Source organism: Tupaia chinensis, unplaced genomic scaffold (assembly GCF_000334495.1).
Source record: "Tupaia chinensis unplaced genomic scaffold, TupChi_1.0 Scaffold141247_1, whole genome shotgun sequence".
Classification (NCBI taxonomy): Eukaryota; Metazoa; Chordata; class Mammalia; order Scandentia; family Tupaiidae; genus Tupaia; species Tupaia belangeri.
Window position 1 is genome coordinate 553,668 of NW_006201110.1, and position 6,544 is coordinate 560,211.

A 6,544-nucleotide genomic window follows, 5' to 3' on the forward strand; every position below is an offset into this window, starting at 1 on the left:
GGGAGAGAAGGGGAGGGGGGAGAGAAGGGGAGGGGGGAGGGGAGGAGGGAGAGAAGGCGGGAGGAGAGAAGGGGAGGGGAGAGAGAGCCCCTGTCCCTCTGGTGCTCCTGCCCATCACAGCACAAAGTGGTTTCGAATACCCCAGGAAGTACTGACACGGGTAAACGGAGAAACACAGGAGCTCTTGGAAAGCAGGCGGTGGGCCAGGTGGTGGCATGGTGGTTAAGGCTGCTGGGTCCCACACTGCAAACTGCATGGTTTGAGTCTCAGACTGATGGTCTGGAAAACATGCTGGGTGGGACCAGCAGTTGGCGTAATGCCTATGTCACTGGACTCCCATGTAGACGACCGCAGTTCGAGTCCCACACCCGGTGGCTTAAAGTCACGCTGGGTGTGTGCGTGCCCAAGATCCTGAGAGGAGAATGGAGGAGAAGGGATTGCGGCGTGGCCACCCCCCCACCCCCCCGTGGGTGACTTCTTGCTTTCTGTCTCTCTTTCTGGCGAGTCCACACATCCTATAGCAAAAACCTCTCCAAAAATAAAAGGGGGAGGGGTGCGGCAGATGCCTGGTGGTTAAAGGAGAGAGAGGGAGAAAAGGGGAGGGGAGAGAGGGAGAGAAGGGGAGGGGAGGGAGGAGAGAAGGGGAGGAGGCAGAGCAGGGGAGAATACATGGCCCACTACGGTTCGAGTACTGAACCTGGTGGCTTGCTTTGTCACTTTTTCTCTCTCTCCCCCTCTCTGGTCAAACTAGGGGTGCGGCAGATGCCTGGTGGTTAAAGGAGAGAGAGGGAGAAAAGGGGAGGGGAGAGAGGGAGAGAAGGGGAGGGGAGGGAGGAGAGAAGGGGAGGAGGCAGAGCAGGGGAGAATACATGGCCCACTACGGTTCGAGTACTGAACCTGGTGGCTTGCTTTGTCACTTTTTCTCTCTCTCCCCCTCTCTGGTCAAACTGAAATTAAAGAAGGGATAAATAAATGAAGTTAAATAAAATAATTCTTTATAAAAAAAACATACTGGGGGGACCAGCAGTTAGCGTAATGGCTACGTCGCTGGACTCCCACGTAGTTGACCACGGTTCGCGTCCCGGACCCGGTGGCTTAAAACTCACGCTGGGTGCGTGTGCGTGTGTGCCCAAGATCCCGAGAGGAGAATGGAGGAAAACGGATTGCGGTGTGGCCATTCCCCCCGGGAGTGACTTCTTGCTTTCTGCCTCTATGTCTCTGTCTGTCTGGCGAGTGCATGCGCCCTATAGCAAAAAACCTCTCCAAAAAAAAAAAAGAAAGAAAGAAAAAAACATACTGGGCACATGTATGCGTGTGTGTCCAAAATTCCGAGAATAGAGAAGAGATGGTGGCGTGGCCGTCCCTGGTGAGCACTTTCTCACTTCCCCCCTGTCTCTCTCTGGTGAGTTCATGTGTCCTATAGTGAATTTTAAAAAAAGTTTAAGATTTCATTCTGTTTTTTAAAAAAAGAATGATTTATTATTATTATTTTAAGTTGCTATAGGGCACATGCATGCGAGAGAGAGAATGAGAAAGCAAGGCACCAGCTCCAGGATTCAAACTGCGACTGACCACGTGGGAGTCCAGCACCTTCACCACCACACTACCTGCTGGCCTCTAATCTAAGAGTTCTTATGAAGACTCCCAAAAACCTCAAGTAGACCTATTTAGTGGATTTGCACGACCATCGTGCCTATGTAAGTAATCAGGCATATCAGATGAGACCAGCCACATTTCATTTTTTCATTTTTTTTGGAAGAGAGATTAATTTTTTGCTATGGAGAGTGTGCACTTGCAGGAGACACAGAGAAAGTGAGAAACCACCCACCAGAGATGGTGGCTATGCCACGATCCCTTCATTCTCCTCTTGGGATCCTGGGCAGACATTCACATGGGCCTGGCATGAATTTCAGGCTACAGGGTTCAGGACTCGAACCGGGCTTGGTCCTGTGGGAATCCAGCTGCCTTAACCACCATGCCATGTGCTGGCCCTGTATTTCATTTTAAAAAATAGGGTTCACTGGGGGCAGGCAGTGGGGTGATGGTTAAGGAAGCTGGATTCCCATATGGCTGACTGTGGTTTGAGTCCCAGACCTGGTGGCTTGAAAAGCAAGGTCCATGTGCATGTGTGTGCCCAAGATCCTAAGAGGATAAGGGATTGAGGCATGGCCATTCTCCTTAGGGGGTGATTTCTCACTTTCCCTCTCTCTGGATCTCTCTCTCTCTGTCTCTCTCTCTCTCTGCTCTCTCTTGTTTTTTTGGAGAGGTTTTTGCTATACGGTGCGTGAGCTTGCCAGACAGACAGAGAGACAGAAAGCAAGAAATCACCCCCCAGGGGGGATGGCTACGCTGCAATCCCTTCTCCGTTTTCCTCTCGGGATCTTGGGCACGCACACACATGCGCCCGGTGTGAGTTTAAGCCACCAGGTCTGGGACTCAAACCGTGGTCCACTATGTGGGAGTCCAGTGACATAGCCATCACGCTAACTGCTGGTCTCTCTCACTCTCTTTTTAAAAATAATTATTTAACTTTATTTATTTTTTTAAAAGAATTATTAATTTTCTTTATTTATCATTATTATCATTTTCAATTCGACTAAAGAGAGACGGGGGTGAGAGAGAGGGAAAGTGAGAAAACAAGCCACCAGGTCCGGGACTCAAACCATGGTTGGCCATGTGGGAGTCTAGCACCTTTACCACCACACCAACTGCTGGCCCCTATTTATTTTAATTTAATTTGACCAGAAAGGGACAGAAAAGAGAGAGAGGGAGGGAAAGTGAGAAAGCAAGCTGCCAGGTCTGGGACTCAAACCGCGATTGGCCATGTGGGCCAGTGCCCTTAGCCACCATGCCACCTGCTGGCCCTCCTCTCTCTGTATCTCTTTGGTAAGTGCATGTGCTCTATGCGAAAAACCTAAAAAAAAAAGAAAGAAAGAAAGAAAAAAGTTCATTGATTCTGAGACTGAATGGAAAGTTTGTATTTAAATGGGAAGCTTGTAGAGTTTAGGACATAGATAAGCTTCCAGGCTATCTGTCTGTGGCCTTTCATTGATTCCAAGATATTTTCACAACTCTGTAAATTGTAGAAAACTGGAAACAATGCTAAACAGTTCTAGTCTATAGACAAATACATTTGTCTTTTCATGCAAATACAGACACATAAATAAATTCCCCCACTGTTGAAGAAGCCGCCAATAGTACATTCATTTCAAAATTCCTGATCTGTAGTCTTCTAGAACCCTCTCTGGATCTCTTGTAAATTGGATCTGACAACTTCCTGGCTCGCTAAGGATGAATTAGATAAAGCTCAGACTTGCGTCCGCCTGACATGTCTGAGAAAGGCTTTTGTTCCCTCTGTCTTAGTCTAAAGCACAGTTTTTCAAGTCGTCCTGGTCATCAGGGCTACAATGGTTAGGTTCTAGTCAGCAGTTTTTAAACTATCAGCTTGCAGGACCAGCAGTCGGCTAATGGCTACGTCGCTAGACTCCCATGTAGTCGACCGCGGTTCTAGTCCCGGACCCGGTGGCTTAAACTCACGCTGGGCACTTGTGCGTGCCCAAGATCCTGAGAGGAGAACGGAGGAGAGGGGATTGCGGCGTGGCCACCCCCCCGGGGGGTCTGTGAGCGTGACAAGTGCCATCGTCACCCACCAGTGCGGTCTGCAGGGCTGGCTTGTGGGGGACCCAGGGACTCTCTACCTTCTCTGGACTGGTTTCACCTGCGGTGTAGGAAAAGTGGCAAACGAGACTAAGTGAATTCTACAAACTGCACATCACTGCGCAAGAACAAGGAGTTCATGTGGGCCCAAGGGGTCCTGAATAGTGGAAGGCAGGTCCTGCTGTTGAAAAGGTTCCTGGGTGGAGCCAGCAGGTGGCGTAGTGGCTAAGGCCCTGGACTCCTATGTGGCCAACAGCAGTTTGAGTCCTGAACCTGGAGGCTTGAAAATCACTGGGACCGGGGGTCGGCAGGTGGCATGGTGTTTAAGGGTACTGGACGACTAGAGTTCAAGTCCTGGACCTGGTGGCTTGCTTTCTTACTTTCGCTGGTAAAATTAAATAAATAAAGTTAATTCTTTAGAAAGAAAAAAAAATCACACTAGGTATATGCATGAGTGCCCAAAATCCTGAGTGAAGAATGGAGGAAAAGGGTTTGCCCTCCCCCCAGGGGGTGATATATCACTTTCCCTCTACTGTCTCTCTCTGGTGAGTACATGTACCTTATGACAAAAAATCTTTAAGAAAAAAACAAAAGTTCGTGGGTGATCCTAAAGGTGGACCATCCCCCACTAATGAGCTGGCGTTTAGAGCTTTGTTCTGCCGGTTCACAAGCCCTCCAACAGTTACTTACAGGCCCTGTGTGTGCCACAGGGAAACCGAGAGATAATGACGCCCCAAAAGAATTATTGGGACCAGCAGGTGGTGTGGTGGTTAAGGCACTGGACTCCCACATGGCCAACTGCAGTTGGTCCTGGACCTGGTTACTTTTTTTCTCTGGTCTAATTAAACTAATAGTAATAATAAATAAAATAATTCTTTTTTTTAATAAAATAATTCTTAAAAATAAAAAGGGTAAGAATTACTACTCAAACAGGTTTTCACATGCTTGACACCATTGGTGTTTTGTTAAAAATTAGTTTACTGAGGCCAGCAGGTGGCATAATGGTTAAGGCACTGGATTCCAACTGTGGTTCAAGTCCTGGATGTGGCAGCTTGGAGCTCATACTGGGTACATCTGTGTGTGCACATCCAAAATCCCAAGAGGAGAATGGAAGAGAAGGGATTGCAGTGTGGCCATTCTCACGGGGGGGTGCTTTCTCACTTTCTGTCTCTCTGTCCAGTGAATGCACATGCCCTATAGCAAAAGTCTTTCCAAAAAATCAGTTTATTTATCTGGGCGGGGAGCTGGGGCAGAGTCTCCGTGCAGCAAGCTGCTCGCAGCCCCAGCCAGCCAGGCTTGCAGGCAGAGAGCATGTGCCAGCTTTTTGCTTTATCACTTTCTCTGTCTCTCTCTCTCTCTGGTGAGCGTGCATGCCCTGTAGCAAACTAAAAAGAAGTAATTAAATAATGGGGGGGGGATGGAAAGGGCACCGGGGCCCAGCAGGTGATGTGGTAGGTGGTGAAGGTGCTGGACCCCCACGTGGTGACCACAGCACAGTCCTGGAGCTGGTAGCTTGCTTTATCTCCCCCCACCCCCAGCCTGTCTGTCTCTGGGGAGCACATATGCCCTATATAGCAAATTAAAATAATAACAATAAATAATTCTGTAAAAGAAAAAGAAACATAAAGGGCACAGAGAGAGTCCAGCCGGTGGCCCCCAGTGCATACCCCTAATCTCCCTAGGGTTTATAGTTTCACTCTTTTACCTAGCCTGAAGTCTCCAAACCTTATTCCCTCCCCCATCACACCCACTTCCGGCTCCTTCCCACCCCATGGCATCCAGCTGGCCTGTTCACTACCAGCTCTGGCCCTGCAGATGCGGTCGGGTCCGCCAGGCGCCACTCTAGCCCTGCGGTGCCTGCAGGTCGCTCTCGGACCTCAGCCCTCTCCAGCACAATCGCTGTCCCCACAGCTGGGCGCATCCTCAGCTCCACCTTCCCGGCTCCACAATCTGGCCCTGACTCCACCTACGCTCCGCTCCACAAGTCCGAATAGCAGCATTGGAAAGAGAAACGAGATAAATCACACCAGAAAGTCTAAGCCAAGTCCCGGAAATGGTACCGGCCCTGGAAAGTAGAAGTGTCCCAGTAAAACAGACCTTCCCTGGACCTGGACCAGAAGTTTCCCCGCGACTGTCTTCCCACGGAGCTCAGCACCCCCTGCACAAGCCCGGGGCTTAGGGCAGGGTTCACGCCGGGCTCAGAGCCACTGAGTCCTGAAGCGCTAGCTGGGTCGGTAACAGCCTTCCGAACCGAGTGGACCGGAATGGAACAGTGACCTGGGACGAATGGTCGCGTCATGTGCGCTTGGGGAAGCGTCTCACTTTAAACTTGTGGCTCTGTAGTCTACGAGGCAGGCGCAGGGCACACACGTCAAATTTATTTCCCAGTGTTGGGTCAGTCACAAAGTTTGAAAGCCACCACGGGTCTCTAAATTCTACAGAATCTGGAGGCGGGTGGGGGTCAGAAAGTGCAAGGTCACCAGGACGTCTCCGCAAAGATCCGGAGGCTGGGGGGTGCACCCGGTGGGGGCGCAGCAGCGGGCGCGGCGGACCCGACCAAGGAAAGGCGGGTCAATGCGGGGCCGATTTGGGGTGTCGGAGCTCAGTCCAGGGTCTGGTGTCTTGGAGGAAGGAGGACCGAGGAGACAGGAATCTCAGGGGACCGACAAGGAGGCGGCCTGGGCTCCGGGACGCACGGTCGGGACACACCTCCTCCCCACCCCCCGCCTCCCCAGCACCTGCCCTTGGGACCCCGGGAAAGCCGGGCCAGGGGCGCGTTCACACCGCAGGACCCTCCCCACCCGCTGGGGCCCGGCCTCACCGACGGCAGCGGGGCCCTCCCTCTCCGGTGACGGAGCCGCAGCGGGTCTCTCGGCCTCCGCCGCCG

At 51.3% G+C, this 6,544-nt stretch overlaps 1 protein-coding gene across 1 annotated transcript in view; it reads right to left on the reverse strand.

The window, feature by feature from the left end:
• The window catches only part of FLYWCH1 (FLYWCH-type zinc finger 1), a 26,961-nt gene extending 20,425 nt beyond the window's left edge, over positions 1 to 6,536 (reverse strand). Inside the window, exon 1 of the mRNA XM_006163001.2 lies at positions 6,479 to 6,536. The gene's annotated coding sequence lies outside the window, so the exon portion shown is untranslated. The remainder of the gene's footprint in view (positions 1 to 6,478) is intronic.
• Positions 6,537 to 6,544: the final 8 nt, after the last annotated feature.